Source organism: Tenebrio molitor, chromosome Y (assembly GCF_963966145.1).
Source record: "Tenebrio molitor chromosome Y, icTenMoli1.1, whole genome shotgun sequence".
NCBI lineage: Eukaryota > Metazoa > Arthropoda > Insecta > Coleoptera > Tenebrionidae > Tenebrio > Tenebrio molitor.
In genome coordinates, this window is record NC_091056.1 from 4,585,010 (window position 1) to 4,597,153 (window position 12,144).

The following is a 12,144-nucleotide window of genomic DNA, read 5'->3' on the forward strand; positions in this document are numbered from 1 at the left end:
AGATCCTGTATTGTTTGTTCCACTCCTTACAATCCTTTCACGAGCGAAGAAATATCCTTTCATCGGTATGTACCTACCTGTGTGTATGCTTAAATTAGATTTACCTGCTTATAAAACCCTTTCCAGTTTTCCAAAAGATGAATCATTAAGGAGTACGTGGATAAAAGTTTGTAAAATCGAGGAAAAATTTAAAAAAGTAAAAGATGCAGTAATTTGTTCCCAACATTTTCAAATAACTGATTACGATCAAACCCGATTACCTCAGAAAATCCTTTTGAAAGAATCTGTGCCGTCACAAAAGTTAATTTTAATAAAATGCCAGATAATCTCCCAAACTTCCATATCCCTGGTAATGATAACGACGTTGCAAATTTATGCAATTTTATTACCTACCTTTTTTCATTTGTAGAAAACGATCCTCCTAGTATTTTACCCCAATTAAGTGTGCAAGCAGATGCTAGGTACATTGGTGATTTACAACCACACCATTTTAATAGTCCTCGTAAAGCAAAGCGTCACATAAATATGATAACGACATATGTTGATGAACAAAAACAACAAATAAAAAAATTAAAAACTGAAAACACCAAATTAATCACAAAAATAAATAATTTAGATAATTTGTTGGATCAACTGGTTGAAAAAAAATTATTAGCTGAAGAAAGACAAGAAACTGTAATGGTACAAATTGATTATTAACATTTTTTAACGGTATTTTTTAAATTGATATGTTTACTTTAGGACTCGGTACCTGACGCCATGAAAAACATTTTGAAGAGACAATTGGCTTCAAAAAATGCTAAATTTACACCAGAACTCAGGGCATTTGCTCTAACTCTCAATTTTTATTCTCCTAGAGCTTATAACTATGTGAGATCCACCTTTAATAACCTTTTACCTCATCCTGTTACCATAAATAAATGGTATTCATCAGTAAATGGTGACCCAGGGTTTACTGAAGAAGCTTTTGAGGCTATTAAACTGAGAGTTGCTAACTGCAATCATTCAAAAACAATTGTGGTTAATTTGGTGCTTGATGAGATGGCAATTAGACAAAAAGTGGAATACAGTGGCGACAAATTTCATGGGAGATAATGAAAGTGTTCCTAGCTGCACAGACCATGAGCACAAGTGTTGCGAGTAGCCTATGCTTTTGTAAAAGAGTAGCAAAAGGATTTGAAGACTGCGAAGCAACTGCAAACTTTTGTTTAATATTTAATAATTTGTTTGATATTTTAAACTGCAAAAACAAATATTCCAAGGGCGAATTTTCTCAAGCCATTAATGATTCAAATTATGAATTTCTACATGAAAAAATCCAGACGTATGTGAACTATGTCAAAAATTTAAAGACTAATACTGGTACGTTATTAATTGAAAGTAATAGAAAGACAGGGTTTTTAGGATTCATAATTAATTGCAATAACTTGCTGAATTTATATAAGGATTTAAAATCGCACTATAAATTTGAATATATTTTCAGCTTCAAGTTAAGTCAAGACCACCTGGAAACATTTTTCAGTGCTGTAAGAAGTCGCTCTGGATTCAACAACAACCCATCCTGCATTCAATTTAAAGCCGCCTATAAAAGGCTAATTGTAAAACACGAAATTAGTGGTTCAAAATATGGTAATTGCAGTATATTAGATGCTGCCAGCATATTACACGTTTCTAGCGGTACAAAATCGAAAACAACTGATACAATTCTCGAGGATGACCTTTCAGAATTAGAATTGAAATTAAATTTAGAAAATGACGACATCTTTTTTTCTCAATTGGCTCTCTCAGTTTATTGAAGATGTAGTAGTTTACATATCAGGTTTCGTCATTAAAAAAGTAAAACCGAAAATTCTTTGTCAAATTTGCTGCTCTAAGTTAACAACCAGTGAATGTAATTCCCAATTAATTAAATTCAAAAATCGAGGCAAGCTAATATTACCTAGTAAGGATGTTATTTTGCTTTGTTTACAATTAGAACGTGCCATCAGAATTACAGATAACGCTAAATTAATAACAAAAAAGCATCTGAAGGAATTATTAACACTACAAGCTATGCGAAACTTACCAGATTTATTTAGTGATGAAATGATGATAAACCATATCAAGAATCAATCTTTAATGGATAATCATCGTATACAATTGATTAAATTAATATCAACAATTTATTTAAATATACGTATACATTATGAATGCAGAAAAAAAACAGAGCTCAAAAATACTGATAGAATTAGGCAAAAATGCGTTAAATTAATCTTATTTAGAAATGAATAATTGTTCAATAAATATTTTCAAATAAATGTCTTGTTGTTAGTGTTGGCGTTTTTTAATTTCATCAAAGAACTCTTTTCCAACTTCAAAATTTCACCAAATTTTAGTTTTTTCTCATGCAATGTTAATGAGTTTCATTTGTTTCATCTTTTATCAGCTTGCAAATCCATTGCTGCACGATAATAATCAATGGAAGATTGTAGGTTGTGACAAAGTAACACACTTGCTTCCTATAAATTTATAAAATTAGAATAGTGGCAATATAAATAAGTCACACAAAGCTAAAAGCAAATAAAAGTTGAGGTTAGCATCCTGTAAATGAAAATTACCTACAAATTAATAAGTATCTTTCTTGATAACTTCAACTTCAACTTTTCAGTGATTGACCCATGAGAATTAAGATGTTAAATTTTTCTGTTTAAATTATTTGTGATTTTCTTGCAAAATTTGACAGTAAGACAATAACCCAAGAACCGTCAAACTAGATTTCTAGCGTGCTTTGATTGGTGCTTGCCAACGGTACCTCTCTAAAGGATGGCGCTTATGAAATCCTTATGCGGTTGAGAGTGAGAGACATAGGTTTCACGTCTTGACGAACTACCACAACGCATGGCTGTATCTAATTTAATACACCTATGAAATTTATTGAAAGAGACAGCCATCTACAGGCTGGCCCAACACTTACCATTTTTGCGATTACTCATTTAATAATTGTCCAAAAATTCTGAAACTCGGTAGGCACAATCTACAATTAATATTCTATGACTGAACATGATCAATTTTTGCAATTAAATTTTTGTGATGGAGCTAACTTTATAGCGATTTAATATCAAATGGGTCCAAATACTGAAAGTTTTTTTTTTCTCTACTAGTTATAAAACGCCTCGCCTTTTTGATTAATCCACTTCCGACTTTGAGTTATAATTAGGTAATAGTGAAAATTGCGATCAAATATTAAGTTAAAGAAAGCTGGAATCCAAGACCGTTTATGGTAGAGCTGAATAGGACAGCTCGTAATGTGATGGCCCCCCGATAAATCTTTTTTTTATTATTATTATTATTATTATAAAAAAAAAAAAACTATCCCACCTCCACCCGGCAGCACGGCAATTTTGCCGGAGTACATACACTATTACGGATATTACTATCAAGTAATAGTGCAGTGCTTATCAACATAATTACCGGCGTCTTGCCTCCACATTTTGACTTTGTTGTGTATTATGTTCTGTGTCAATGTTAAGGAACTTCCTCACGATGTGACATGAGTATAATAATATACCTTTTTGAATTTCAACTACCAATGTGTTATCTAAATCCAGAATTTTTAAATTTTTAAAAAGAGATTGCGGTACTATTCCCGTTGCTGAAATTACAAGTGGTAAAATCGAAATTTTTTCTAAACACCAAAGATTTCTCATAGCAACGGACAGCTCTAAATATTTATTAATTTTTGTGTTATATGTCTGTGTTATATTATGTGAATTTGGAACAGCTATATCTAAAAGATATGCTTGCTTTTGTTGTTTATTTAAAATTATAATGTCTGGTCTGTTATGCTTAATATGAATGTCAGTTAAAATTGTTCTATCAAAATATAACTTGTAACTGTCATTTTCCAAATAACTTTCTGGTGTATAACTATAATGTGGTTGTGTATTCTTTAATAAATTGAATTTAACAGCTAAATTCATGTGTATAATTTTAGCGAATATATCGTGTCGTTTTTTATATTCGCTTTGAACCAAAACGGTACAAGAAGAAATAATGTGTTCAATTGTTTCCCCTTCAGTTCCGCAAATCCTACATTTATCAATTATCGATTGTAAACCGCATATGTGTTTTTTATAATTTCTTGTATTTATAACACGATCTTGTATTGCAAATATAAAACCCTCCGTCTCAGGGTGAATATTTGATTTCTTAAGCCATGCATGAGATGCCTGAATATTAACTTCTGGTTGTTCCAGTTCTTTAAAGTATCTCCCATGTAAAGACTTCTGTTTTATATTTGCTATTGTGTCAGGTATATTTGGCTTAACAATGTCTGAAATTATATTATCACTTAAATTTAAAGGTGTGTAGCCTTTATCGGCTGAAACCAAAGCATTGAAAAAGGTGTTATCACGAGCTCTATTGAGGAAATAATTTTTTAGTGAAGCAATTTGATTTTTTAGCAGTATTTCTAGATTTGAAAAACCCCTACCACCGTTTTCGCGTGGTAAATTAAATCTTTCAATAGCAGATTTAGGATGATGTTTACTAAATTTTGTAAAAAGAACTCTAGTTTTAATGTTTATGTTCTGTAAATTAGTTTTGGACCATTTTATAACACCGAAAGAATAGGTCAGTAATGGAACAGCATATGTATTAACTGCTTTAATTAAATTATTACCGTTTAATTTTGATTTTAAAATAGATTTAATTCTTAAATAAAATTGTTTTTCTAAATTTTCTTTTATAATTGAGTGTTGAATATGATTTGATTGATTAATACCTAAATATTTATAAAATTCTCCTTTATTTAAATTTTTAATGATTTCTCCTTCTTGAGTTATATATTCTAAATGTTCGTAATGACCGCGACATATTGATTGCATTTTACACTTATCAATACCAAAACTCATCCCAATATCATTTGAGAAATTTTCAGTTATTGTTAGTAAAGATAAAATGTGATTCTTTTTTGATGCATAAAGTTTTATGTCATCCATATAGAGAAGGTGATTTAATTTGGATAGTGTGGTATTATTAAGTCTAATATTGAAACCATATCCAGTGCTATTTAATAGATTTGTCAAAGGATTAATGACTAGACAAAACCATAAAGGACTTAAAGAATCTCCTTGATAAATCCCCCGTTTAATTTGAATAGGCTCGGATTTTAATTTAGTATTGTTTATTGATAAATTTAAAGTAGTTCTCCAAAATGTCATAACATGAGATAAAAAGTTAATCAAATCCAAATTAATTTTATAAATTTTAAGAATTTTAATTAACCATGAATGTGGTACTGAATCATAGGCTTTTTTGTAGTCTATGAATGCGGTATAAATATTTCTATTATTTTTTCTAGCTTGTTCCATTATTACCGTATCTATTATGAGTTGTTCTTTACAACCAAAACACTCCTTAACACAACCTTTTTGTTCTTCATTAAGTATATTTAATTTTTGACAATGGTCGTAAATTATTACTTTAATGCAAGATGTCATAATTTTATAAATTGTAGGCAGACATGTGATTGGCCTATATTTTGATGGATTTTTAGTATCGGAATCTTTTGGTTTCAGATATGTTATACCATGGGCCAAAAACTCTGGAAATGTGTTAGGTTCCCTAATAAATCCGTTAAAGTGATCAAGTAAGCATTTATGAATACAAGTAAATTTTTTTAACCAAAAGTTATGAATTTGGTCACCTCCAGGGGATTTCCAATTATGTGAACTATTAATATTTTTAACTAAAATTTCAAGGCTAATTTGAATATGATGTCGATTATTACTATCTGGTATATCATTTTCTAAATGAGGAATCCATTCTGCCTGATTATTAAATTGAACTTCATTTGACCATATGTTTGACCAGAATTCTTTAATTTCGTTTATATTTGGTGTACCATTATTAGTTTGAGTTTTATTATCTGTTAAATTTTTGTAAAACAACTTCTCATTATTTCTAAATAGTTTGTTTTCAAATTTCCGTTGTTTATTATTTTTATATCTTTTGAGTCGTTTAGAATAAATATTTAACTTCTGTAATAAAGTGTCTTTGATTTCTATTAATGTTTTATTATATTCATTATATTTTAAACAATGTATTCGGTTGTTATTTAAAATGGATTGAATACAATTATTTTCAGCCTTCTAACATTTTTGCGTCCGTACATTTCGTTTTTGGGAACATTATTGCGTCCAATACCTTATCGCGTCCGTGTAACGGACGCGATAAAGTCAAGACGTGTTTTCCTCTCCCCCCTGCCCCCACTTTAAAAATATCATTACGTCCGGATTCTGTTCAAATTGGACAATAACTCCCGCGAAAATCATACAGCCATCTATAGGGATTATAAAGATACAACAAGATCTAACAAATTTCAGTGGACGCAACAGTGTCGGAACTTGTAGGAAACTGTGTAATTTAGTTGAACCAAACCGGCGATAGGGGCGCTGAGTGAATATACTCTGCCGTATATTACAAGACTTTTTCCGGATATTATTGCGTCCCTATAGCGGCAACACTGCAGCGAATCTATTTTTAGATTCTAGTTTTCGCGCTCGAATTTCATGCAGATTCAATCATATTATTATTAATTTATTAATTACCAACGTCGCCGGAGCAGGTGAAATATGTCACGGGGTACTAAATTAGTGGCATTGTGTAAACAGACGGCAGCAACAGGTACGTAAAATATATCTTAAGCTGTAGAAGTTACCATTTAAAGCATTGTTTATTTATGAAATAACCTCAATGTGACAATTAGTTAAAATCATTATTTAAATTTAATTAAATGATAATTGCTTAATATTAGATAATATTTATTTAAATGGAATAATATTATCCTGAAAATTTCATATAAGAACGAATCTTTATTTTATTTTATTTATTATTATTTATTTATCTTTATTATTTATTTTATTTATCTTAGGCAGAATATAGCCTAAGGGAGTCCGTTTCGGCTCAGGGACGCGAGGGTCGCGGGTTCGATTCCGACCCAGGGCGAAAAAAAAAAAGGCTATATTCTATCTCGTGATTCGGAAGTCACATTAAGCCTTTGGTCCCGGTCTATTGAGTTGGTGTCATCACGCCCCTCATAGATTTGTAAACCAGTCCTAGACTGTGTAACAACATTCTATTTTTTATATTGCAAAAGAAAAAAATAATTTGATTTAATTAAAATAGACTCAGTTTGCATAAATTCTCTTGCCATTTACGACACCGTTTTTTCATTATTTTTAAAGGAATTACAGGTACAGTCGCGAGCATTAAATCTTGGTCGTCAAGGTCATATTAAAATTTATCCCTACTGTGACAAATTAAATTTTTCCAGTTTAATTAGGCTCAATATCAATAAAACGTCAATCTAGAAAAAATATATTCAAAATTATGGTCCCAATATCCTACTTTATCAGAGTAAAAATTATTTCACTGATAGAGACTAATGTGTCAGAAACTAGGGTGGCGACCCAGTGGGAACTTCCACAAAGTTAACAAGTTCTTGACAAGACAAGACAAATAGAATTTATTAGAGGTTATGTCCGTTACACAATGGGGCACTTTCCATTGTATCAAAGAATGACCTTGACGACCAAAATTTATTGCTCGTGACCTATGCATATAGTTGACTCAAGTTGCAAAAAACCACTTGACATTTGCAACAGCAATTTTTAAATTTTTTGAAACAAATAAAGGCACAAAGGGACCAGAAATTCTTAGTTTGGATTGAATATTTTCCATATAAGTGCAGTTTTAAAGTAATTTCAAATGACTAATGCCATAAAAGTGGTGTTGCAAGTGCAAAGTGTTTTTTTGCAGATTGAGTCAAGTTTACTTATTAGTTAAAGTTAGTGTTTAAATTTAATTAATTAACAATGATTTTAATTCATAGTTATAGAGTGAGTGGCAAAAGTATGGATTAAATTTATTAAAAATTAAACAAAATTGTTTTCAAAAAATCTTTGGACAAGTCAATTTTAGTTTATAAAAGTACATATTTTAATATGAAATAAAATTTCAAGCAGTCATTTGTTTTCGAGTTATGACGTCATCGATAGTTTTTTTTGAATGGAAACGCCCTATTTTTTTTTTATTCTGATAGGTCTTCTAATTGTCTAAATGGCAGTATAAAAATCTTGTTACCTTACATAAGGAAATTTTTGAGAAAAAAAAAATTAATTTGGAAAAAATAAATGTTTTAATTATATTATTCAGCATAACAGACCAGACATTATTATTTTAAACAAACAACAAAAGCAAGCATATCTTTTAGATATAGCTGTTCCAAATTCACACAATATAACACAGACATATAACACAAAAATTAATAAATATTTAGTACTCTCCGTTGCTATGAGAAATCTTTGGTGTTTAGAAAAAAATTTCGATTTTACCACTTATAATTTCAACAACGGGAATAGTACCGCAATCAATTTTTAAAAATTTAAAAATTTTGGACTTAGAGAACACATTGGTGGTTGAAATTCAAAAAGGTATATTATTATACTCATGTCACATCGTGAGGAAATTCCTTAACATTGACACATAACATAAAACACAAAAAAGTCAAAATGTGCAGGCGAGACGCCGGTAATTATGTTGATAAGCACTGCACTATTACTTGATAGTATTATCCGTAATAGTGTATGTACTCCGGCAAAATTGCCGTGCCGCCGGGTGAAGGTGGGATACGATAGATTATTATAAAATAATATGTTACTTTTCATTCAGTGCCAACTACCATTATCAACAGTCCGACAGTCACTTCCACGACAAGTATGAATAACTTTTGGAACACTCCTAAGAAAATCAACTGGTTTTGCAACAGACCGATGTCACCAGTGCCGACTCCCACGCAACTGGAAGATTCGTGTACTCTCCTTAATTCTGAAACTGGAATATTCCCAAATAATGTTCGTCATATTTAAAATTCTTCGCAAAAAAGTACCTAATTAATTCATATTTCTGTCTTCGTAGGCATCACTTACTACAGGCCAGAAACTTAATGAGCCCGAAAGTGAAACTATCTCAAAAAACTGCGGTCAAAAAATTGTGATCCATGACGTTAGAGTAATAATACCCTCACGAATCGCAGTGTCCTCTACAGGATCCACAAAGGTGCTGTGAGTCCATACATTAAAATTTGAATTAATATTCCAACTAATTTTCTAGGAACCGGAAAATCATATTTCTCCAGATGAAAGTTATGACTCATTACCAGATCCGTTTCATAATTCAAGTGAAGGTGACTCGTTATATTCGCCTAGTGAAGTAAGTAAATGAAAGTGTGAAAGTGAAGTAAAATTTTAGTATTTTGAAAGCTGTGTTGTATGAAACAAAAATTACTGCACATTCCTAATTGCATTTGCAAGTAAAGAATTGTTTTTCTGTATTTGCAGAGTGACGAAAACGTTAGCCTCCGCAATTCCCCCTTAGTAACAAGAACGAGAGTTAGGAATCAAAACGCTACAATTAGCAAAGGAGATTCTCTACGGCAAATCAAATTTCAACTTTCGCCAAAATTAAATGAGGAAGGAACAAGTCAGATTAAGGAGACACAAACATTAGTAAAATGTAACGAAACAGATAACGCAAAAGAATTGTTTGAACCAAAAGGGGAGCAGGGGAGTAAGGGCCAGAAGCTTTCAAAGTGGAAACCTTACAAGAGGAAATTAGACTTTTGCTATTTTTGTGAAGCGGAAGTTCAGAATTTTGCGCGACATATTAAAAGGAATCACTGTATGGAATTAGATGCCGCAAGAATATTTTCTAAACCTGTTAAAAGCAAGGAAAGAAGAAATTTATTAAACAATCTCAGGAGAAAAGGGAATTTTCTGGCAAGCGGTAAAAAATGCTTCAAGCCTGTACGCCAGCCAGATTTACCAAATGAATCTCTTTTGCCATGTGATAACTGCCTTGGTTTCTTTTCAGCCAAGCTCTTGTATCGGCATAGAAAAAAATGCCTTGGTCGAATATCTAAAGGTGGCGCACAGGCTGCAGGTCAATCCATACTTTCTAACAATTCAAAAGTGGATAGAAGATTGAAAGAAACGGTATTTCCACATATGCGCGCGGATAAAGTCAGCCTGGAGGCCCAAAAGGATGGCTTAATATGTGCGTTTGGAACAAGGTACCTGAATACACACAGGGAAAAGCACTTTGTTAGTGTAACGTCACGGAAAATGAGGGAACTTTCTAAAATGTTAATGGAAGCCCGAAAAATTGAGCCAACTATAACAACGATGCTATCAGCACTACAGCCGCATAATTTTGATGTTTTTGTGGAAGCCGCAAAGCAGCTGGGGAGATACGATGCTGAAAAAGACGTATATTTATCACCAACTGTTGCCATGAACATTTCTACGTCGCTGAAGCAATGTTGTGACATTGCGATCTCGTATGCATATAAGAAAACCGGCGTATTTTCAACTGTTTCTTCTGTCAAAGTTGTGGCAGACCTAAAAACACTGATTCACTTGTTTGAAACAAATTGGAAATTTGACATCTCCTCACAGGCAGCAAGTAATTTAAATTTGAAGAAGTGGAACAAAATTACAGTTATTCCTTTGGCAAGCGATTTAAAATTATTGAGGAAACACTTAATAGAGGTAGCGGAAACTGCTTCAAAACAATTGACAGGTGCAAGCAGTTCAAGCAATGTTAGCGCCTATAATAAACTAGTGGAATCTGTGTACTGCAGGGTTATCCTGTTGAATAGGAAACGTTCGGGTGAGCTGCAAAGGATGCTGTTACATACTTACCAAAGCGCATCGGAGAGGCCCGAAAATGAAGAGTACAACACAGCCGTATCGTCAAGTGAACAAATTCTGCTAAAGAACCTGAAAAGAGTTGTCATCAGAGGTAAAAGAGGTCGCGGCGTTCCTGTACTCTTTAACAAAGACGTGCAGAATCACATAAAAGTACTACTTGATGTGAGGCACAACTTTGTTCCAAACGAGAATCCTTATCTTTTTGGAAAAGCAGATTCATTGTCACACATAATAGGTTACAAATCCTTAACTAAATACGCAAAAAGCAGCGGAGTAAAAAATCCATCTTCAATATCTTCTACACACCTTAGGAAGCACTTAGCTACTTTATCACAACTATTCAATCTATCTGAAATGGAAGTTGAACAACTAGCAACATTTATGGGGCATACAACAAATGTTCATAAGAATTCATATAGACTTCCAGATGAAATTTATCAAACGACAAAAATTTCGAAATTGCTCTTATTGATGGAGAGAGGTGGCACAAAAACGTTTAAGGGAAAATCATTAGACGAGATTGACGTTAATCTGGAAGAAAACTTATTAAATCATGTGGAGGAAAATGACAAAAGTGATGCTGAAGCTACAATTGACGAGGATACTGTACCCGACAGTAGCAAAGCGGCTTCATCTAGTAGTGCAGAACTTGTCGCGTCGGATCCTGTCGTCCCTAAAAAAGGCAAAAATCGTACCGTGGTTCCTTGGACCACTGAACAAAAGAAAGTAGCGAAGCACTTTTTCAAGCACCATATTCGTGCTGGCAAAGCCCCTAAAAAGGAAGAATGCGAACGGCTGAAAGCACAACATACGGAATTATTGAAGAATAAGGAGTGGACAAAAATTAAAGTTTTCGTGCGAAATGAGTACACTAAGCAGAAAAAGTTATATTTTGCTGTTTAATACCAAATAAATGTATTTTATGTTGTATTTGATACCTTTACTTTTTTGTGCTATATATTACTAGAAAAATGTTTGCTTTATGATTTTCGTGCGTTGCAAATTGCACACCTTAATTTTGCCTTTCCTTTTTATAATTTCAAGTCTAAAATGCTGTTGGATTCTTTCTTAACAGGCTCTCCACCTGCAAAAATAAAGTTGTACATACTTCAAAGTATTTTTTTTACTTACCTGTTGTAGATTTCGAATTTTAACAATTCAGTGCGGCGACATCTCAAGAATAAGGTGTATGTAACAAAACCGAACAATATTGAGGACCTTAAGCAACGTACTAGATATTTAGTTGGGCAAATTACACCGAAAATATTACAAAATATAAGGGATTCATGTTACTATCGATTTGCAAATTTGCCAAGAAAGAAACGGTCCCCATTTTAAACATTAGTAGCGTTAAATACGAGGGGAGTGTTTTATGTTATCTACAACTTCCCCA

At 32.4% G+C, this 12,144-nt stretch overlaps 3 long non-coding RNA genes across 5 annotated transcripts; 2 read left to right on the forward strand and 1 right to left on the reverse strand.

Annotated features, from left to right (window-relative positions):
* Nucleotides 1-1,680: 1,680 nt before the first annotated feature.
* LOC138140643 (uncharacterized) lies at nucleotides 1,681-2,311 on the forward strand. The gene is made up of 2 exons (XR_011162675.1): nucleotides 1,681-1,942; nucleotides 1,989-2,311. It is a non-coding gene; the product is annotated as an uncharacterized lncRNA (long non-coding RNA).
* Nucleotides 2,102-2,893, reverse strand: LOC138140642 (uncharacterized). 2 transcript variants are annotated; one of them, XR_011162674.1, is made up of 2 exons: nucleotides 2,602-2,893; nucleotides 2,102-2,498 (listed from the first exon to the last, which is right to left on the reverse strand). It is a non-coding gene; the product is annotated as an uncharacterized lncRNA (long non-coding RNA). The 2 variants fall into 2 exon arrangements; XR_011162673.1 differs by having other exon boundaries at nucleotides 2,598-2,893.
* Nucleotides 2,894-6,529: 3,636 nt separating this feature from the next.
* On the forward strand, nucleotides 6,530-11,681 carry LOC138140538 (uncharacterized). Of its 2 annotated transcripts, none has more exons than XR_011162583.1 (5): nucleotides 6,530-6,666; nucleotides 8,713-8,894; nucleotides 8,959-9,099; nucleotides 9,154-9,252; nucleotides 9,381-11,681. It is a non-coding gene; the product is annotated as an uncharacterized lncRNA (long non-coding RNA). The 2 variants fall into 2 exon arrangements; XR_011162584.1 differs by having other exon boundaries at nucleotides 9,154-9,226.
* Nucleotides 11,682-12,144: the final 463 nt, after the last annotated feature.